The sequence below is a fragment of the Ascaphus truei genome, chromosome 2 (assembly GCF_040206685.1).
Source record: "Ascaphus truei isolate aAscTru1 chromosome 2, aAscTru1.hap1, whole genome shotgun sequence".
In the NCBI taxonomy this organism is placed as follows: Eukaryota; Metazoa; Chordata; class Amphibia; order Anura; family Ascaphidae; genus Ascaphus; species Ascaphus truei.
In genome coordinates this window covers 45,589,122-45,612,260 of record NC_134484.1, presented here as the reverse complement: position 1 = coordinate 45,612,260, position 23,139 = coordinate 45,589,122, and the positions used below count along the sequence as shown (strand labels likewise).

General features: G+C 44.9%; 1 long non-coding RNA gene across 2 annotated transcripts in view; it reads right to left on the bottom strand.

The window, feature by feature from the left end:
* Positions 1-15,597: 15,597 nt before the first annotated feature.
* LOC142488498 (uncharacterized) overlaps positions 15,598-23,139 on the bottom strand; it is a 37,749-nt gene continuing 30,207 nt past the window's right edge. Inside the window, exons 3-5 of one of the 2 annotated variants that reach the window (XR_012799443.1) lie at positions 19,382-19,474; positions 18,996-19,144; positions 15,598-17,194 (exon numbers count right to left, since the gene is read on the bottom strand). This is a non-coding gene — a long non-coding RNA (uncharacterized LOC142488498). The remainder of the gene's footprint in view (positions 17,195-18,995; positions 19,145-19,381; positions 19,475-23,139) is intronic. The other variant, XR_012799445.1, reaches the window with a different exon arrangement.

Sequence of the window (23,139 nt, the reverse complement as noted above, 5' to 3'; positions counted from 1 at the left end):
GTAGCAAAGGAAATGGGGGGGGGGGGGAGCCTCACTGTTTTGAAAATGATATTGGCTCGTGGCCAGAATTATCAACAACGGATATGATAAACTTTTGGGACAAAAAAAAAAAAAGAAATCCTTCGATTTGCAAAACTATGATAGCAAATTGTTTGAGTGATCATCAGTACACCAAGTAGAACCGACCAAAGGTGAAAAGCATTGTGTTCGAAAATGTACTGCAAATTTATTTAAACTAACACATCGGAGCAATGAGATTGTTAACCGCTCTTGGCTGTGTTTCTTGCCAACTACTGCTAACGTCTACTGCTATATCTGTAAACTAGTGGCTACACTAAGTAAAACTGTCCAGTACTGGTTTTTTTATTGGAAGCCTGAAAGGGAACGATTGGCTGAACACGAGACTTCAAAGTATCACTTGTAATCTGTAATAGATGGTGAATCTGTAACTTTGCGAAACGTGGAAAGGAACTAGGGCGCATGGACTAGGATTTGGCAAAACAAGAAGCAGAGTTAAGTGGACATTGGCGCAATGTTCTCATGCGTGTTGTGAGTGCCATAAAATGCATTGCTGAATGCGGACTGGCTTTCCAGAGTGATAATGATGTGGTTGGATCACCAAGAAGTAGTAACTATCTTGGTATTATAGAATTTGATCCATTTCTCTCTGGTCACATCAAACTACATTCAAATAAAGGAAGCGGTCGCAAAAATGACCTATCATCTACAATATGTGAAGATCTGGTTGGATTAATGGATGAGCATGTCCTGAACCACATAATTACAAGAATAAAGAAGTCCAATTATTATTCTGTGTCAGTTGATTCAACAACAGACTAGGCTCATATTGACCAGTTGACTATAGTAATACGTTACATGGAAAATACATCTACAAGGCAAAGGTTTCTGACATTCATGCCAAATTGTGGTCACACTGGTTCTGCTCTTGCTAATGCACTGCTTGAGTTCTTGGATTGTCACATCCTTGATATCAGTGACTGTCGTGGACAGACATGATAATGCTGCAAATGTTATTGGAAAATACAAAGAAATGCAAGCTCTCATACTTGAAAAAAATAGCTTTTTATGCCATGTTATGGTCATCCCATTCATTTAGTAGTGAAGACGGCAGCTAATACTTGCCCTGCAGCTGTATGCTTCTTTGAGTTTGTCCACCAAATCTATGTATTTTTCATGGGATCTCCTTCACGTTATGCAATTCAGACCAAAATATTGTCTCGGGCAGACACAAAGTTGGATGTACCTAAGAGTTTGAATGAAATTTGTTGGTCTTGCCGAGATGATGCGACAAAAGTGATTGTACACGGATATGAAACGATTAAGGAGGAACTGAGATCTCAAATGACCAGGAGCAGAAGGATGTTGTTTGAAATGAAGCTGCCAGCCTTAATGAAAAGATGTGCAGTTTGAAGACTGCATTACATCCTTTATTTTGGAATTACATTTTGGAAAGGTTCAATGCAACAAACCACAAACTACAGGATCCAAAAATAGTTCTCCAGTCTGCAGTAACAGCACTGAAGTCTCTGAGAATATTTGTAGCATCAAAGAGAGACAAGTTCAATGAATATGAGGATACGGCAAACAGAATGTCTGGAAACAAAGAATATGTTGTTCAAGTTTGATCTTGAGTAAGAAATGTGCGCCTCAATCTATTGGATTACGGACAAGCCCAGGAAGTCCAGATGTCAGCCAAAGAGACGTTCTGTACAGCAAACTTCATTCCGGTTGTCGATCAGTTTATTATATCCTTGACAGAGAAAATAGGTGCCTATGGCAGTGTCTGTGAATGGTTTGGCTTCCTTAGTCAGCTGGAAACTCTGGATGCTTCTGATCACTGCTCTGCTGCAGTCAATCTTGTCATCGTATATAAGTATGACTTGGAGCATAGCTTCAGTAATGAATTAGTGCAGTTTGCTGTGATTGTTAATCTTTACAAAGAAGATCACAATGACAATATGCTGAAGGACGTGTTCTTCTACAAAGGTCTTGTTGAGAACGATTTCAGAGCTACGTTTCCTAATGTTGAAATTGCTCTGAGAATGTATTTAGAACAGATGGCGACCAATTGTACTGGCGAATGGTCGTTTTCAAAGATTAAAATCATAAAGAGCAGGTAAAGATCTACAATGAAGCAGGAACGTCTATCATGGTTTGCATTGTTAAGTATCGAAAGTGATTTGCTGCACGAATTCGAATTCAAAGATATTATTGAAAAGAAAAATGTTACTCTCAGAAAGCACATAAAATACAGTTTCCATTAGTTGAATGCAATGGAATTGTTTTATGTTTGTGTAATGCCTGTATGCCCGCAGACCTGGCCAGTCCCCAGTACTGAGGTGGGCAAGGGTATAACACGCACCCACAGCAGTGAGGGCGTGCCTGGAGTGTGGTAAATTGCGTTGCCGGGCCTGGTGAATAAGAGTTAACGTTATACTTGCTGAGTCCGGGGTGCCAGAGGTCGGAGGGTTAATGTCCAAGACACTGCACACACAGGAGCTACAGGAAAGCTATGCAGAGCAAGGACTGAGAGGACAGAGTGGGGTTATATAGGAAGAAGGGCCAATAGGAGTGAGGGGTGGAGCAGAGGTTTGTCTGGGTATTTGCAGGGATAGGTCTGTGTGAGCCAGGGAGGTAATCCAGGGCAATTGCCTGCAACCGACGGGGGACGGAGCCAGTGTATGGAGAGGGCTGATGACTAGATCGGGTGCACGCGCCTTCTGTAAGGTTATGCGCGCACCGACCGTGTGCCTGGGCGTGTGGCGTGCATCGTGGAGGAAGGGCTCGGCATGAGAGGCAGAAAGGAAGGAGGAGCGGAGGAGCCAAGTACAGTAAGGGCTGGGGTGAGGGAGGCACACCGAGGGGCGCGTGTCCCTCGATACGTCACAAGCGATCGGGAGCGTGCGCGTTCAGTAAGGCAACCGCGCGCGCGCCCCGATCGTGTGCCTGGGCGTGCGGACCGTGCCGCGGAGGAATGGCTGGGAGAGGTGGAGGAGAGAGAGTGGGGAAGTGGGGAACCGGGGCAGCTAGCCGCAGTGGGACCTGAGGTGATGGGGACGCGCTGAGAGGCGCGAGTCCCCCGATCCGTTACAGTTTGGTGAAGTTTCAGTTATATTTTGATGTCAGTGCAAAGATTTCAGTTTAAAAACCCTAACAATTGTTAGGCATATTACATGAAATTCAATCAATAAGTTGATTTTCGACACTGAGCCGACGCTATTTTCTTGCCCCTCAATCCAAACAACAGCAAATTCGGCCCTGGGAAGTATATATATATATATATATATATATATATATATATATATATATATATATATATATATATATATATATATATATGTGTGTGTGTGTGTTTTTGCACTGTTTTTTTTTTAATTCACCATTATTGACCCATATTTATGAAGAAACAATATAGATAGATACAATATATAATTATGTACTAAATAATTTGTCGTAATGGATGTAGCATTGGTGCTCTGGTCTTCTGTTAATAACAAATCTACCCTGTGTCACATACACCTGATTTTGCGATAATGTGAAAATCACTGAGAGCTAGATTTACTAAACTGTGCTTCAATGTAAGGCACCTTACTGCCTGTAATTCAGGAATTTAAGGTCTTGAACCCACCGATCATGTGCTAGTATTAATGCTAGAAAACAAGACCAAACAGATAGTACAGATTGACCAATTGAGTAGAAGATGATAATAATAATAATAATAATAAATAATAAACTTGATGTTTAGAACCTGGTTCTCATTACCCGATAAAGCAAATAAGTAAAACATGTATTGGGTTTGGGCAGGAATGCAGACAGCTTTACTGGAGCCCAGGACTGGAGTCCCCCCCACCCCCGTGTCAGCGGCCTTGCGTCACCCACATATATCTCACGACCCCATCTCTCCTCTCCCTCTAACTCCCCCACCGCTCTCTATCTCTCATGCCCTCACCTCTCTCTCCTTCACGCCCCCACCTTCCTCTCCCTCGTGTCCCCACCTCACTCGCTACCTCGCGCCCCCACCTTCCTCTTCCCAATGCACCCACTTTCCTCTCTCCCATATCCACTATGCCCCCATACACACAATATCCCCTCCCCATACCCCCTCCATACACATAACCCCCACATATAAAGACACTCCCCCACCACACATAATAGAACCACGCACCACACAAAGCAACCCTCCCAACCCCCCTTCCCCCAGGGCCCCACCACACACACACACACAACCACTCCCCCCAGGGCCCCAATACACATAATAAACTTTGTGTACCCCCCTCCCCCCCCCCCAGGTCCCCAAAATACACACATAACCCACCAGGGCCCCAAAAACACATCATAACCTCCCCCCTCCCCCCTAGGTCACAACACACAATAACCTTGCCTTAACCCCGCAGGGCTCCAAAACACGAGGGAGGCCTCTGCTCTGCTGCCGTACTGATCCGGTAGTTAGGCCCACGGGTCGGGCTTATACCGGAGGCTGGGCATGAGATGCCTGCTACAGGGGGGGAGAGAGAGGCCAACTGCAGGGGGGGGGGAGCAGGGGCCAAGCACCTGGATGTGGATGTTGGGCCTGACCTGTGGCCAGACCCAACTTCCAGTTCAGTCTGGGCCCTGCGCAGCTTTTGGGCATGGGACAGTTGTCCCTGCTCTCCTCCCTCTTGGCGGCCCTGAGTTGGGGTATCTGTAGGTCATACTTGTAATGCCTGTATACCCGCAGACCTGGCCAGTCCCCAGTACTGAGATGGGTAAGGGTATAACACGTACCCACAGCAGTGAGGGTGTGCCTGGAGTGTGGTAATTGCGTTGCCGGGCCTGGTGAGTAAGGGTTAACGTTATACTTGCTGAGTCCGGGGCGCCAGAGGTCGGAAGGTATTGTCCAAGAGCCAGAGTCCAGGGATTGGAGAGAGCAGCATAGTCAAAGTCCAAAGCAGAGTTCAAGTTCAAACCAAGGGAATCCAAACAGGGGCAGGGACAGGAACCAGAGCTGAAACAGATAAGGGAGCTGGGCATAGACACTGCACACACAGGAGCTACAGGAAAGCTATGCAGAGCAAGGAAATAGAGGACAGACTGGGGTTATAAATGAGGGAAGACAAATAGCAGGAAGGGGTGGAGCAGGGGTTTGTCTGGGAGATTGCAGGGATAGGTGTGAGAGAGCAGGGGAGGAGACAGGGAGGTAATCTAAGGTAATAGCCTGCAAGCTCCGGTGGGCGGAGCCAGTACATGGGGAGGGTTGGTAAGTAGAGCGGGTGCACGCGCCCTCTGTAACACAGTCACGCGCGAGTACCAGGGTGTGGAGGAAGGATCGCGGAGGAGGTGCTTGACTGGAGAGTATGAGAGGGGGAAGGAGCGGAGGAACGCTGAGGGGCATGAGTCCCCTGACGGGAGACCAGGGACCAGGTACGCGCGCGCACAGTGAGGGGACTGCGCATGCGCGCAGACCGCGAACAGAAGCGTGACCGCACCGCGAGGGAATGAGGCAGAGATCGGGAAGGCAAGGAAAGGGGAGGGTTAGCCGGAGGAACCAAGGTGACGGGGACACGCTGGGAAGAGTGAGTCCCCCCGATCCGTTACAATACTCCTGTTTTTTTAAATGATCTCTATATTTCATTATCTATATTGTCATCTTAATGGGATATATTAAATGTTGAGTTTTTATTATCTTCTACTTACTTTGCACTCTGTGTTTGGTCCTGTTAAAATGAGAGGTGTATATTCCTCATTGCAGAGGGATGTGGTATTCAGTCACTAATAAATTGTTAAGAAATGTACTTTCAAAAGAATAATGTATGAAGGTACTTTAGATCGGTTATGCTTCAGATGCATTTGAGGGGTTATATAAGGTAATAAAAGGAATAAGTGGAGAAGTTACTTGATTCACATTTTATAATCATAATTTCAATTACTATATGGGGATATTCATTAAACTGCGACAGTACTGATCTGTGCACTATCGCAACTACCCATCACTTTCTGTTATTGTCATCCACTTTTTGTATACTATTAAGACTAGAGATGTGCAAACTTTTCACCCAGGTTCAATAACCATGCAACATCTGTCCTTATTTTCACTAAAGAAAAATGGCCGGAAACATGTTTTTTTTATGTGTGAGAAGCCCAATTTCAGAGACGGGATGTGGTTTGAATATAGTGGAACAGTGTTTCCCCCAGTGTTTCACCCAGTGGGAGATTTGGCCATTACTGATCGTGTGGTGCATGATACCTGCTGGTAACAGAAGGGCTGAGTCGTCCGCCGGTAGTAGTGGGGAGACAGGACTAGGCTTCTGGGGTTCATACCCTACATATTCTTTAGCAGTGCAGCGCCTCCATCTGCCGTAGGCACCAGGGAACTGAAGGTGATCTCCCACGGTAGAACTATTACCTCTCCCCCCCAGTAAGGTCACAAACCATGCAGGTGGTATAACATGAGGAACGGTTTATTGTCCTCACTGTACAGCACAGTAACTAGGCAGAGTTCTACCCAATGCAGTCTCTCAGCTACCACTCAAGGATGGTCCTTGGACCTTCACTACAGGCCAAGGGCACCCGCAGCAGTCCCAGTTCTTCCACGCCTCTCTAGCAGAGGTAGAGGTATGGTACACACTCACTCTCCCCCAGAGGGAAGAGGACCAGAATAGGCCCAATAGTCAGACTCTTGGCTGTGTGACCTGCCCCTCTTAAGTGGGTAGAGGCACTCCTGAATTTGGGGCAGCACTGCCCTTAAGTACAGCCAGGAGGAGGGCACCAGGTCTGTCTCATGATAGGTCATGCCCAGGCCTGATGTCACCGCCTGCCGCTGTCACTCAAGTGCAGCTCCTCGGAGGGAGAAAACCCCTTTATCAACTACTGGCAACCTGATTGTACCAGAGCTTACTGCCAGTACAGGGCAGAATAGTAGCCATTAAGTGAACTGGCTACAATAGATTGTATGGTAAAATTTGCCAATTTGATTCAAAGTTACAATGTTTGAGACAATTTTGCTAGAACTGAAGTTCCAGAAAATTTGACTGAACCTGTAGTCTCAAAAACTTAGAGGGAACATCTCACCACCCATTGGACTTCATTCAATTGTTTTATTCATCCATTTGCATATCTAGTCTGAGGTGTCAATCGCCTGAAAGATTTGCATCAAATGTTAGAAACACAAATAGCAACTTTTAACTGGAAAAAAATTCTTCCAATGTCCATTTTTTACCAGCATAAAAACGGGAGATACTTCTCTATTTCCCAGAATTCATCATCAGCATGATTTAATCAAGTAATTATAAAAAAAAGCATACAAAAATGAACGGCCTACAAAAAAAAACTTTTTTTCTGTCACAGTAGCATGCAGCACATTGCAAAGAAGTTAACAAGTGAGCTCATCAATGATCTCCTGTAACGTTGTAGTATGGTACTGTATGTCTAGAATTCCAAAACTTCAACTCCCTTATCTAGTTCAATTCTGTTTTAAGCAGTTACAGCAAAGACAGCTTTTCCGTGATTAGTACAATATGTGCAAGTTGACTAAACAAGATAGATAGGATCTTGCACAAACCGAGTGCTGTAACTATGGGTCTTAGCAAACAAAACTTTCAGGGCTGTTTAGGGCTGCTTTGTATCATGCCAAAAATGTCAGGTCAATCTGGTTGCTCTGAGTAACGGGAAAAAACAGAGAAGGCAGGTGTACGTGTAAGCTCGCAAGAATGAAAGCACTGTAGGTAGAAAGTTATGGTTTATTAATGATGGAACAAGACAGAACTATATTTTTTTTTTCAAAGTCAGAGCTACTTCACACACGTGAACTTTTGAAAATTACATTCTGGGACACTTTCCCCTTCATTAACACGGATTTATCTATGTTGTAGCTTCTCTGGTTGTTACTCTGACCTGCACAGAATCAGACTAACATTTTGGGATGATATCTGGCTGGTATTTTTCAATAGATTCATTTCGCCTTAAATTAGTCTATGGCTCCCATTCAATATGTGGTTTGAAGCAGGATAGGGTACAGTTAACAATGCATTATCTTCCATGGAAGGGAATGTGCATTAACACATTAATTCACTCTATGTTACCCAGCTTCTCATTATATTCATTAGGGATTCATGTACCAAGATAATGAAATCGATGTTCAGAGTAGAATTGTAATTAGGAAGGGGCAGAGGCAGCCAGCATGGGGACGCGCCTGCATACAGGCTGGGGGCCGACAGCAGACGGGTGCAAGCTTAGACGGAGTCCCGCGAGAACTTCACAGGAGGCCAGCACCCTTGGGCTCGGTCCAGCCATTTGGCCCAACTATGTGTAGGCAGGCAGCATGGTTTCTCCACACGTAGCAGGTATGTAAAGTGACCATGGTTAGGTAGGGGGTACAAGAGGAGACGAGTGGGGCAAGGAGCAGGACAGAGAATCCTGCAAAGGTGCCCTGCTTGGCTCAAAAGTATTACTGCAGCAGATCATCTTGCAAGCTTTGGAAGTCCCACCTTGCTGAGTGACCCTGCCAGCCCCCAAATCCTTCCCTGGGTACCAACGTAGCAGTTTTCCACCCACCGCTAGGAATGCCGGGCCCACCGCATTAGGCACCTTATCATGGACAGCACATTAGGCCCCTGTGATGGAACCGGAACAAGATGGTCCAGAAGTTTTAGAACCCTGCTACTGGAAGGCCTATAGCACAGCATGGCATAAATAGCAGGCTTTGACAGGGCCGGCACCACAAAGGGATAAGGAAGTGGGGGCACAGAAAAACTGCTACATCTCCTGAAAGCCCAGAAAGAAGCTGGGGTAACACATGCTAGGGTAGGAATAATGCTATCAGGCATCGCCATTTTTGCCAAAGTACAGAACAGTAAAAGCTTGATAATAAGGAAAATACTCATAGGTTGGGTCAGGGACAAAGCCAAATGGATGGATAGCAGGGAGCCTGTAATAAAGGACAGACTAGAGTGTTTGATAAGAGCCACCGGAGTATTATGTAAGAATAAGGGATACATACTATACACCTTATCTGGTGCCACCCACCTCCTCCAGTGCCAAGCCATTCTGTTCCGTTGCCAAGGCAATGTGACGTCACATTGCCAGCCACGCATGCACGATTAGAGCTTGCCAGCTGCTCGTGAGCATGCGCGATCAGCATTTACCGGCCACGCATGCGCACGAGAGGCTAGCAAGTGCCGATCGCACATGTGCAAGCGGCAAGTCCGCCAAATTCTTCCGCCCCCTATTGGGCCTAATGGCAATTCGCCATTGCATGTGTAGCCCCGGTGTCCTCCATGTCCCAGAGACCCCCCTCCTGAAGTGCTGAGCGGTGCGGGTGCCGCCAGAGGCAGCGACGAACATGCCGGCACAACACGAGGGTGGGGGCTAGTGCAGGGAGCGCTTCGAGGGCTCGGAGGCTCGGCGGCGTACCCGGCTAGCGGGGGCCGCCATGATGGGTTGCGCGAGCGTGCGCGGGATTGCGCATGCACAGATAGAGTCAGGGAGTTGCGGTGGCCAGTGGAGACTCGGGCAAGCGCAGGGCAAGTGCGCACGCGGCCCCAATGCAGAGACAGCCTCCCCGGGACTACAACTCCCATGGGGCATAGCGAGGCAGGCACCAGGTGCCTCATAGTGGCCAATGAGGGACAAGGATTCCCAGACAGGAGATAGATAATTTTCGCGGGCTTAGAGCAACGGCAGTTGGAGCTGGGAGCAAGAAGGGGAAGGAAGGGTGTAGGGAGCAAGTGGCTCCTGCACCAGGTAAGGTTCCCCAGGTCCCAGACAGGCCCCAACTCCCCACTAGGTTAGTGGGTAATTAATAAGAGACGGCCCCAGGTTAGGGACCCTGCCCTTAGGTTCGTGTGTGCGTGCGTCTTGTCAGTGTCACGGCTGTCAGTGCTGACAAGAGGGCATCATGTGTGTGTGCAGCACGTTCGCTGCAGGCACCAAGTAGGTTGCAGTGCGTTGCTGCAGGAGTAGTGAGTATCCGTTAGGAGTCAGGACCAGGAAGAGCTAGGGGAACAAATTAGGCCAGTAACCCCTAGGCCCCAGATAGGCCTTCATTCCCCAGCTTGTGGTGCTACAGGGACAGGCCCTAGGTTAGGGACCCTGTCACAGTAGTGCTAGTGTTAGATAGGGACACAGCGGACGCTGCGCTCCCAGACAACAGACTTGGGCTCAAGTCTGTGCCCACAAAAGACAGAGACTATATCCAGGGTGGGATCGCCCCTGGCGGGCCCTGTGCGAGGCAACATCGGATCAGACGGGATCACCAAGCGGCAGATCCTTTTCGAAGTTGCTTGCAGGCCCGAGTGCAGGAGCGCTCGGCAGGTATCTTCCTATGTGCACCAACGTATCCTAACATATCACAACTACACATAGTGGCAGCGCTGACCACGGGACAAGGGGGTTGGGCTGTGGACACAGTGTGGGGATACACAGTGACTGTGGAGTTACTCCCTAGGGGGAATGTTATAAGTGTGTTTTATTGCCTGCATACAGTATATATTCTGCGTTACAGTAAACTGGTTATATACATCCCTGAGTATGTGGTTATTGTATATGCGGGTCCTGTGTAGGTAACCTTCTACATTCCTACACAGGTGGAGGCGCTGAAACCGAGAACGTCTCAGAGGATTCAACCCAGGATCTCACTGGCGGAGGCTCAGACCTCCTGTGAGCCTGACAGGTATACTGCACCACACCTGGTAACATATAGGTTCCCCTTACATATGCCATATATGCGATTATGGGGGGGAATACCTGTTACACATGTAACATGAACCCTGAAAAGTTTGGCACACATTCATTCAAAATAAGGTCCGCAGCAGCGAAAGGGTGGTCTACAGAAGACATTAAAAGGTTGGGCACAGAGAAATACGAGTGATACAAGTTGTGTAAGGGCTAAGCATGATAGAAAATTAGTTTTAGTGTAAGGACAAACATCTTGTTTCACAGGCACTAACACATTTTTTGTCATTGCAGCAGACCAACCAGTTAGCAAATGTAACCCTCCCTGTCCGGCTCAGAGGGAGTATATCTCAGATAGTCTCTGATATTGGCTACTCGGGGTATTACGTTATCAGGGTGCTGGGTCCATGCTGCTGGTGGTGATGAAGAAACAATGGGCGCCAGGAACTTTGTAGTTATGAACACGATTGAGTTTGTGTAATGGTTTTTCCAGACCCACCCAATCTCACATTGGCCCTTGTGGTCTAACTGGTCCCCATTACATGCATGTCTGTATGTTGTGGTGCACCTGCTGGCGTACAGGACTCCTGAGTCTCCCCCTGGGTTGGTATGGGGATATTAGCAAGACAGGCATCTGAGGTAGTGGGGATTGAGTCCTACTCACATCTGATGCAGCGCCTCCACCTCATCAGGATCTCTGCGTCTGCAGGGGGATGTAACTGATGAGGACCTCCTCTGTGGTGCCTCCTTCTGTGCAATGACTTCACACATACACAGCAAGGGTCTGTTGAATCTGGGCATCTTTATTGACATCTTTAGCAGCCTGCCCCTCACAGCGGACGTACTCAGCCGCTCATTGTAGTGCAGTCCATCCCTTCAGAAGGTCCTTCCCTCCCAATGGAGTTGGGTCACCTCTCCCCTCAGGGAGATCACCACCTGTGTCAGGTCCCTGATCACAGTGCAGATACTATTTAGTATATCTGACAGCCTTAACTGCTGCAGACCTCCAGAACTGGACCATTACTGATCCCTTTGAACTTGAGGTGCAACCACTACAAAGCACTCTTGATTAACACACTCCAACAAAAACTAACTTTAGGCAGTGCTGTGTCTTATACAGACTCAGAAAACAGCCCCACCTCTTGTGTAACTAATAGTGGACACAGAGCATGTTACCACTCCCCTTGTGTACATATGACACCTCACCAGCGTGTGAGGGCAAACCTCCATGATTGATGCTGGCAAACCTGCATACTTACCAGGATTTACTGCCAGCATGAGAAAGAACTGTATACCATTTTTATACATGGCTACATTTGCATGTTGTGAGAATCACACGTTCTCCAGATACATTACTGCATTACTGGATAGGCAGAGTCTTGGAACATTTGCAGTAGTGGCTTAGGCATACAAGATAGCTTATTCCTCATGGTTCATACGCTCATTATATCTTCTGGGTCCCTGCTTGAGCTACCCCTTTGACCAAAGATATAAAGAGGCCTTAGGTTCTATATCTTGCTCTGACCATCCTGTTAGTAACACTTCAGTGCTGCGATGGCAGAAGGGGTCACTTTCTATTGAACCCCACCTTATACTCCCCTGGGATGCTCACATGATGGAGGGTGTCCAACAATACAAGTTGCTATTCTTCCATGAGTCCCAAGGCTAGGTTTAAGGTTGAGGTAACCACTAGGTGACACAGGCCTCCCCGCGGGGAGCCTATAGTTCTGCTTCACATACTTCTAGGGTGCCTGACTATAAGGGCACTTCCCTATCTGTGAAAATAAGAACAGGGCCACCTACCCTTCCCTAACTATTTACAGTGCTATATACATTGTGAGACCCCATCTGCTTCTTTCCTCCAGGGATCCGAGGGTGGAGTTCTTCTCCTCTCCTATGTAGATCTCGAACTCCCTGTCTCCAGGCAGAAAAGGGGTGGGGCTTAATCCCTGCTGAGCTCCCCTAGACCAGGTGTCCAACTCAGCATATTCTAGAAACACGGTGTAACCAGGCCCCTGCCTGCTTACTTCACAACATACTGTCAGATGGGGCATTACTCAAAGTTAACTCCTAAAGTCCATATTAACCCCTCAAATCCATATGGTAACCCCAGATGAGGGGCTACACAAGAAAGAGGTGTGGCTTGTGTGCCTCTCATTTGTGTACTGGGCTACTAAGCAGACACAGGACAGAACATATTGTCTGCAGTTCGGATACTGTGTGAAAAGATTAACATACAGTGGTTTGCGCTGAGATGTATGTGTTTGAACACTTTGCTACAGTAGCAACGTTGGAAAAAACAATGGGGAAACATTGGAAATGCCTGACATTATCCTATTACACCTGAGGGCAATGGCATGGGGAAGAAGAAATGAATGGACCTCAAATTCCAAATACAGGCCGACTGCACCAGAATGAAAGCACAATCGAATCTTGTAATAATTATATGGCTGGAATTGATACTTAGGTGGACATGGAGAGGGACATATAGCAGGGCCAAGCTTGAAAGGACCAGACAGTGGTTAAACAGAGCCACCTGCAGATTCATCCTTTCATGGGGGGATAGGCCAGTCAGTCACAAGGAAATAGTTAACCAATGTGAGCAGTGGTAGAGTTACAGTACCAGGAGGCATTTGTCAGGCAAAGGTATTGACATATTTATCTCTAACTTTCAGAAGGCTCTTAAGGTGCAAGTATACAGAAAGGGAGGTCGCAGCAATGGGGAGGGACTCGGTACCATTTCATATGTAAAGGGTACATCCCTGTGGCTGGACAGCCCAGCCAGCAATTTCATGGTTGCAGAAAACAAGTGATTTAGCCACTGGGTGTATGGCTGGGATGGGTTTTTTTGTTTTGTTTTAGTAAAGCATCCAAAGCTGGCTCGGTGTGCCATTGGCAAACCAGTAGTCTTTTTGTAGATTTATGAAAATAAGTCAAATAAAGCTGTGATTTTTTATTAACCACGGCAAGAGGTTTTTTTTGTTATTGGTAGTGTGAGATATCTGTACAAGGGGCCTAAGATCGGCATCATAAGCCTTTATGCATCTGTCAGTGACATGTATCAGACATTGTCTGGGCAGCCTAAATATATAAAGAACAGAGAAGTTACCAATTTCCTTACATTAACTCCCAACTACCCAAGTCTAATAGCGGTACATGAGCCTTGTTTCTACTATACCAATTTAAAAAGTAGTACTGACCCCAAAAGGTTGCAAACTGAAACAAAAAGGCAGATTACTTCTCTTAAACTTGTATTGAGTGCAGTGCTCTCTCTTTCCATATGTAGAATTTATTTTGTGGGGGTTCTGCCCTCATTGACCTAAATAAGCCTGGATAGCTATACATTAGACACAGGCAGGGCAGCATGAATATCTTTATGTATTTATGTATAAATTATTTTACCAGGCAAAACATATTCAACGTTACCTCTCGTTTTAAAGTACAAAAGAATACGTCGACAACGTTATAACTTACTGTACAGTTCAAAACATGTTTAAAATAAGACAGTCTTGAAAGAACTTAGATGTGTCTTTTAAGAGCAAAGTCTTGAACAGTCTTGAAAGAACTTAGACAGGAGGTGATGTTGAGAGTCTCGGGTAAATTATTCCAGAAGTTGGGTAGTTGGTAAAAAAAAGCTAGAAGAGCAATTGGATTCGTTATTGAACCTTGGAACCATACGCAGGTTTCTGAAGGCGGATCTAAGGAGATAAGTGCTGTGTACTGTAGGGGTGAGAATTCTGCTTATATAAACTCTGAAGAAGTCACCACTTTTCTCTCTGGCTCTCCACAAATGGCATTAACTTCCAAAGTATAAAGCATCAGGTAAAGTTTAAAAGGTTGTTAGGAAGGGAAAAAAAAGTGGTGTTCATGGGTTTTAAGTAAATGAGCTGCCAACACAGGATCAAAAGCTAAGAAATCACCAGTTACAGTTAATTCTCATAACTCAGCTTCCATGTGCTTTGTAATTATTACGCAAACGGCATTTTCCATTTGCACATCTCAAAGGAGGATGAAAGAAGCATAAGAGTTAGTTATAGTTTGCAGTCATTTGCGGTGTAGTGAAATCAGTAGGGGGTGATCTATGGGAGTCATTGACATACAGCTGATGAGAGATACAGAAAGGCTGGGTTCTTAAGAAAAAGACACACACACACACATTCTCTTTGTAATCCCAATCCCACATCTGAATATAAGATTTAAAATAATTAACTAAGAAAACAAAAAAGAAATGGATGAAATCACGTCTCTGGGTTTTGTTGTTGTTTCCTTACTCTGCAAATATAGGATGAGTACCTTCGTCGTCTAACTTTAACATAGGTTGAGCTCAGTGTACATATATAATCTACTATACAAATGTATATATGTAGCTATAAAATGCACTTATTCAATAAACGTAATGTAAAACACTACCGTTGAACCAACGGACTATTTTCTTCACTTTGTGAGTGCTTAAAGCTTTTCCACCATAGGAGGTGTTTTGTGCCCTCTTTGTCAGAACTCACTTATCATTCATCAAATTCTGACATTTACATAGTTACATAGTAGATGAGGTTGAAAAAAGACGTACGTCCATCAAGTTCAACCTACGCTAAATTTAGACAACAGATACTTTATTCTATATCTATACTTACTTATTGATCCAGAGGAAGGCAAACAAAAAACCCCATTAAGGGGAAAAATGAATTCCTTCCTGACTCCAAGAATTGGCAATCGGATTAATCCCTGGATCAACATCCTTTATAATTTTCTAGTTTGTATAACAAAAAATGTAAGTAATAATTGAAGCTCGCACAATAAAATGTCATCAAACCTATTTTAGAATTGTATTCTAATTTACAATAAGAATTCTGGCATTGTTAGCAAATAATTAGCAACAGATTTATCAAAGAAAAAAAACTCTCCAATGCTCCTAATTTATTTATTTTTTTTTATTTTTTTTAAGAATCTGGTGTTAGAATTATTTTTACACAATCCTTTCTCCAAATTTTTCAGGTGGGTCATTTAACAAAGTCTCCCGGCTGCAAAACTGGGTCAAAGAAACAGCATGAAATGTATTCTTGTTTGATCAATTTGGTGCAGTGATTTTGCACCAGTTTTTCCATTGGAAAACGTTGATAAATGATTCCTTATACGCTTTGAAGTTAATGGTGAATTGAGAAGTTTGTGCTGTTTTAAAGAACAGGTGGGGTCGTGCAAAAAGACTGCATTGTGTTTAAGAAGCACATCTTATTGATCTCACTGGCAAAGCTATTCCTTGGTAAATCATTTTTTGTAGCCTAGAGACTACTCATTGATTAATGACTCACTGGGAGGTTAAATATTTATCAATGTCTCCTGGCTGCAATATTAGTGCAAAACCAGTACAAAATTACTGCATCAGATTTATGAAACCAATAAAATCTCATTGCTGTCAATGTTAATAATTTGGTGCATTTATGTTGTACCAGTTTTGCAGACTTTGAAGAATCAGTCCCACTTTGTTTCAATTTTGGACTGTGTGCATCAGCTTGTTTGGGGAGTGTCAATAAGAGAGTTTAGGAAAGCGTTAGCTGACACACATAGCAGAATAATAGTACAATGTATAAAATTCCCTTTCTAAATGATCCATATAGTTATCTTCCCTTAGCGTAAAAAGAAAGTATTCCAGGTCTGATTTGGCTTTCTGTGAATGGAAGAATAGTTATTTCAGTAGTGCGAATCCATAACAGGATTCTCAAATGGTGAACTTTCTCTGAATACTCTGTGCTGCTATTCTAAATAAACCAGGAATCCACTCTCTGATCACCAGAACAATTTGCAAGATAAGTGCAACAGAAATTGTATTAAAACTACAATAATCAGGGTTATTTTTGGGAAGTTCAGGCTCCTATTTTTAGGCATCAACAAGAAACTCCATCTAGTGATTATAAAATGATTCGGAATGCGTCGGGAATACTAACTGGCAGTGGATAAATGCTTTTGCCACCACATTTTTATAATGTCGGATTGTACTGTAGTTTAGTTCCAAATTAAAAAAAAAAAAAAAATATATATATATAAAGAAAAAAGTATAAGGTGCGCAAAACTGATTTAAAATAGTGTTGCAATGATGTCTATGAGTGCTGCCACAATGTAATGGGTGTACACCACCCCAAAGGAAATAAAAACTACAAAAGGCGCAAATCAGAGACACAGGTGCATGGATATACAACACCTGAAGGATAAATACATGAACAAGTCCTATATTCGAATTCCCCAACGAGATGTACCTATAGATGAAAAAGATACCAATATGGTGAAGTACGTTTATGAATAAAATTATTGCGCAAGCAACAGAGGCTACTTACAATGTAGCAGAAATAACAGGCACATCAGTAAAATGCTTTCAGATCGCTGCATCAAAGGGGCTGATAATCTCAGGAACCGCTCACTCCGTCTGTGTGCTCGGACGCGGAAGCGTCACTGCTCAGCTGTAATCAGCAGTTGCGCGGGTCCTCTGATGGTGACGTCACTCCCCTAAACTGGGATACCGCTGGCTCCGTTCACTCTGTGAAATTAGCCACAGGGCTTAATTCTGAGATTGATATAACAGTCCCAATTGCCTTTAAATAAAGCTTTGCAGCAAATAGAAAGACAGTTAAAAGTACTGAATACAACAGAAATAGGGAGATCTACTAAGAGATTCTCACCCTTGGACCCTAGATATATATCTTACGTTTCTAGCACCAGTTTTTCCTAGAAAAACACAGCTGACTAATTTCCAGCAACAAAAACCCCTACCTGACATATATAAGTGAGGAAAAGAGCAGCAAGACAAAAGGGTCTGTGTATCATAGCTAAAGACTCCAAAAGTTCAATGTTTCCGTATTAATACTCAAAATGCACTACGTGGATGTCCCTAACCCTGATCAGGGAACAGAACAATGCAAAACCTGGCCTCAGCACATTTCACAAATACACGCTTCATATGGGTTCATATTTTGATCTGGTTACTGGGTTTAAAGTTGCCATCTCATTGAGTGGTTATTGAGTGCCAGATCTGGGACTCTCCGAGCTTTGTCATGGCGTAGTTTCGTTGACTTATGTGTACACACTATATTATATGTGATTATGTTGTCTAAATACATATCTGGGTCAGGTGCACTGCACCCAACATAGGAAATTATGGGCAACACAATTTGTCAGTGCACACTCTTCTTTGTGTTGATACAGTACATATGGACACCCCAGATTAGGACATCTTTTAGCATTTCTAATTTGTATGTATGCATGTCTTTATTTATATAGCGCGATTAATGTACATAGCGCTTCACAGCAGTAATACATGTGGCAATCATATAAATAACAAGTAATACAAAAAACACATAAAGGGGAGAAGTGCTTCAGAAATAAAAGTGACATTTAGTAAAAGGAGTCCCTGCCCTGAAGAGCTTACAATCTAATTGGTAAGTAGGAGGAACGTACAGAGGTAGAGGGCGTTCTGGCAAGTGCGTCTGCAAGGGGCCAAGGTCGATGTACAGTATGAGGTGTAAAGTAACAGCCACGGAGCTACTCATATGCTTTGTTAAGGAGGTGTGTTTTAAGATGGGTCTTAAAAGTGGATAGAGAGGGTGCCTGTCAGATATTGAGGGGAAGGGTATTACAGAGGTGTGGGGCAGCCAGTGAGAAAGGTTTAAGGCGGGAGAGGGCTTTAAAAACAAAAAGGGGTAGAGAAAAGACATCCTTGAACAGAACACAAGAGTCGGGATGGTGCATAGCGAGAAATTAGGGCTGAGATGTAAGGAGGGGCAGAAGAGTGTAAAGCTTTAAAAGTGAGGAGGAGAATTGAGTGCGTGATATGTGATTTGATAGAAAGCCAGGAGAGGGATTTCAGCAGGGGAGACGCTGAGGTAGACTTAGGAAAGAGTAAAGTGATTCTGGCATTTTAGATTGAAAAAGGAAGGCCTAGAAATCCAGGAAGTTGGACAAACAATCCTGATAATTATTAATAAATTAAAAGTTATACTTAGAGATTGTAACAAAATGATAATCAATTTGGTACCCGATTAGCATTTTTACAGTCATGATTTCCAGCCTTAATATACGTAGTATAGAAAACGTCTGTTACCTCATTTTACTGTAGACTAACATATTGTTCCCTTAACAAAACAAGAAGCAACATAAAAACAGTTTAGACACTGCAGGAAAACTAACCAAGCAATAATTACATTAACCCTTTACTGTGAAACCATTCAGAGCAAGGTGAGAAACCCATCTGGCAGCAATGGGGTTAATTAGTGCTCCATAGGGAAGGGAGTGCTTTGTTCCCTTATAAGCAAACAAGAGTCAAGTTAATTACATTCAGATACCTGAGTGGCCAGGATTGGCAGTAAGGGGAGGTTGTGTCTGTGCCTTTTTCCTGCTGGTGATGTTATTAAAAGCCCTTTGCTTTTTCTTCCTCTCTGAATTCGTTCATCAATCTTCTAACCCATATGTTCCTTTAAAAATCACTTGTATTCTGAAATGTATGGAGAACATTTAAAGCTTTAATTTGACTGAATTAGAATAATATGGAATAGATGGGACATTTATTAAGAGAGTTGTACACATTTTTCTTTACAGGGACTGTAGTTAATTTTCTTTGTAGCAAAGATGCCTATTTTTGTTGGTTTAGTTACAGAAAACAGTAACATACAAGTGTAACCCCTTTCCCCCCACCCGAAGGGAGATTTGGTTCTGGTGTAGTGCTGCTCACCTGTTAGGCTTACAGGATACTGAGGGGATAACAGGACAGGCATTCGGATCTGTAGCTCTTATCTTCGGTGCACCGCCTCCATTCCAACAGGGCCTATCAGAGATAGGAAACGGTGGTCTTTATTCTGGTCTCACAGCATACATCAACAGCGTCTTGACATACACAGCAACCTCTTCTCTGTGTCCCTGTAGTCAACCCCAGGAGCTTGAGGCCCCTGGAGTCTCTCCTCGTCTCCCACACTCCCTGGTGGAGTATGGGGTGGTTGCTTCCACTCCCCTGTGGGAGAGAAGACCTGGAATCAGGTCCCTTGTCCAGCACAGCATACATCCCACTCCCCTGGAGGGGATAGGACATACCTCTCTCACTGAGGAGTAAGAGATACAGAGAACCCTGAATTTGGGCTGCAGACCCTTTTTGTTACCAGGGGAGGGTCCCGGGTCTTAGCCCCGGTGTGGGCAGTACCTAGGCCTTAGGCATACCCCCCTGTCACTCTAGGGAGCTGTTTACTGCAACAAGGCATAGATTTAACCCTAACACTTCCTGCGCTGGTACCAGGACTTATGTGTTAGGCAGGTAAATTAGTAGCCCAGGGGGTACCTTGCTACACGTTTGCATTTTTATCACCCAATGATGAAAAATAACAAAACCAACTTGAAAAGAGTGTGCGACCTGGACAGCATGTGAAGCTTTGTAAAGGGAGATTTCGGCTGAAAATTCAGGAAATTGCTAAAATGTCCGTCCTTGTTGGCATAAGAGTCTTTTCTCAAAGTCTACCAGCTGCAAAATTGGGGCACAAAAACTGGTACTCTGCTGCTGCGGTCCCTCCGGCAATCAAAGGGTTAAAAACAACCCCCTAAAGTCTCCTGTTTGGAAAACTTGGGCATAAAAGTAGCTCCAGATATATCAAGGGGAAACAGAAATCGAATTTTCAATGGAATTTTGTCTTTGATAACCGATGCCACAAGGCCAGCCTGGCGGACACTGCAGGGACAAGAGCTGCCCCACAATGGGGCCGGGGCCGCTGCGAGGGGGGGGGTGCCGCGCTGCGCAGAGAGAAACTCCTGCTCTCAAGAAAATTGAGAGCAGGAGTTGCGACGGAGCGCTAGGCCACGCCCCCCCGGTGGTTCAGCCAATGAGGGCGAACCTGCCAGGTGATGTCACGGCCGCGCCCCTGTCACTCCCCCCTAGCTCTCAGCAGACCGGGGGAATCGGCTGCACAGGCGCCAGCCTCGCGGGAGCGCAGGCAGTGGGGCCGCAGCCTTAGGGCAAGGTTGCTGCTGTGGGCCCCGTGCCTTCAGTAGCCCTGCACTCTCTCTTCTCCCTCTTTCTGCCAGGGCTGGGATCCAAATTATGCCAGACAGAAGAGGGAAGTGCTGAAGGAGGGAGCTGGGGAGTCCCGGAACTGGAGCAGGACCGGTAGGGACGGGGGAGGGGTGTGTGTGGTGAGATTTCTGGGGGTAGGTAAGAGGTAGCGGGGGGGGAGGTGCGTGTGTTCGCTCACGGGGGGGATCTTACCTTATGTGGATCGGCCTTCCTTCCACAACGTCGCGTTGTCCCATCACGTTCTGCAGTGTAGTAATGACGCTGCAGGAGGAGGGGCCCTGCTGCCAGCACGCCGCCTTGGGCCCCACCAAAGGTAAGGTCGGCCCTGCAAATCTTGACCAGTTTTGTAGCATAGAGACTTTGGGGGGTGTGCCACTAACTTATTAGCGAAACGCAGCACAAACCCCAAACCTGAATCTCATCCTGGGAGTACCCCTATAGTCCCACCCCCTCCCAACACTGCCCACAATTTTCAATTTAGCCCAGTATCTGAAGAGGAGATTACACAAGCGCTCCTCAAACTAAAACTAAGCAGCCAATGTGGACCCGACTTACTACAATCTAGGTTCCTACGACTTGGTGCCCCAGCCATTGCCAAACCAATTGCTTCCATAGTCAACTCTATCCTGTCTGCAGGCCATATCCCTAAGACCGGGAAAACTGCCAGAGTTGTCCCAATCTTCAAAAGTGGGGACAAAAACACTGTCTCAAACTACAGGCCAATCTCACTTCTCCCAATTCTATCCAAAGTTATGGAAAAATGTGTCTACTCCCAATTAAGCGATTTCTACACCAAGACAAATTTCCCTAGCCAATTCCAGTCTGGGTTTCGTCCCAACCACTAAAGTTTGCAATGAAATCCAGTGCGGAATGGAACGGGGACAACTCACTGGTGCAGTATTCCTAGATTTTGCAAAGGCTTTTGACACAGTTGATCATGCTATCCTGCTTAACAAACTCCAGAGCTCTGGAATAGGGAAACATGCTTTAAACTGGTTTCAGTCCTACCTATCAGGAAGATCCCAACATGTGTCCATCTCAGGCTCTAACTCCAACCCCCTGGATATCACCTGTGGTGTCCCGCAAGGCTCTGTTCTGGGGCCCCTACTCTTCTCAGTGTTCATTAATGATCTTCCCACAGCTTGTAAGGAAGCCTCAATACACATGTATGCAGATGACACAATCCTGTATGCACACAGCCATAGCCTCTCTGACCTTCAACACATACTTCAGTCTGACTTTTTGAGACTCGAAAACTGGATTTCCCAAAACAAACTGTTTTTAAACACTGACAAGACGGTAACAATGGTATTTGGGACCAAGACTAAATTTGTAAAGCTTCCAGTGACTGAGCTCCTGATTAGAACCAACGCTAAAACCACCCTAACACCTGTCACTAGTTTTAAATACCTGGGCTTATGGTTTGACTCCCACTTAACATTCGGGATGCACATTGATACCCTGACAACCAAGACCTATGCCAAACTAGGGGTACTTTACAGGAACAAATCCTCCCTAAGTCTCCTGGTCAGAAAGCGTATTGCACAGCAGATGCTAATGCCAATTATTGACTATGGAGACATAGTATATGGCTCGGCTCCTCAAACCCACCTTAGCAAACTTGACACCCTCTACAATTCAATTTGTCGTTTTGTTCTCCAATGCAACTACAACACACATCACTGCGAAATGCTCAAAGAACTAGATTGGTCATCACTAGAGTCTAGGCGCAAAGTTCACCTTTCCTGTCTCACCATCAAATACTTTCTGGGCAAGCTACCCAGCTACCTGAACAAGCTCCTCACCCCTACCACATGCAGTACCTATCACCTGAGATCAGACTCCAAAAGACTATTCATGGTCCCAAGACTCAACAAAGTATCCGGACGTTCCTCCTTCTCCTTCCGTGCACCCCAAAACTGGAACAACCTACCAGAGACTCTCATATCCACCACCAGCTTAAGTTCTTTCAAATCTAAGGCTGTCTCACACTTTAATCTGGTCTGTAACTGTTTCATACGCTCATAATATATATTTTCTTTAACTGTGCATGCAATGTCTTGTATATAATGTATACCTTGTTCATTTATGTAACTGTATTTGTAACCATGTATTATTTTGTTTTACTCTGTGCCCAGGACATACTTGAAAACGAGAGGTAACTCTCAATGTATTACTTCCTGGTAAAATATTTTATAAATAAATATACAAACGTTATGTAGTTAAAGGAGCTTTGTTTTAGGAAGACTTGATTCTCTATCCTGATTGTAAATGAAGCAATTGGACATGTTTGCACTGCTTTATAGACCGCTAGACTGTGCAAATTAGTCTAAACGCCTATCTAAACAAGTCCCAATATTTATTAATTGCTCTTAATTGTTATGTTTCATTGGATGATTATCACATTTGCATACAATACACTCCTTCGGTTCAAT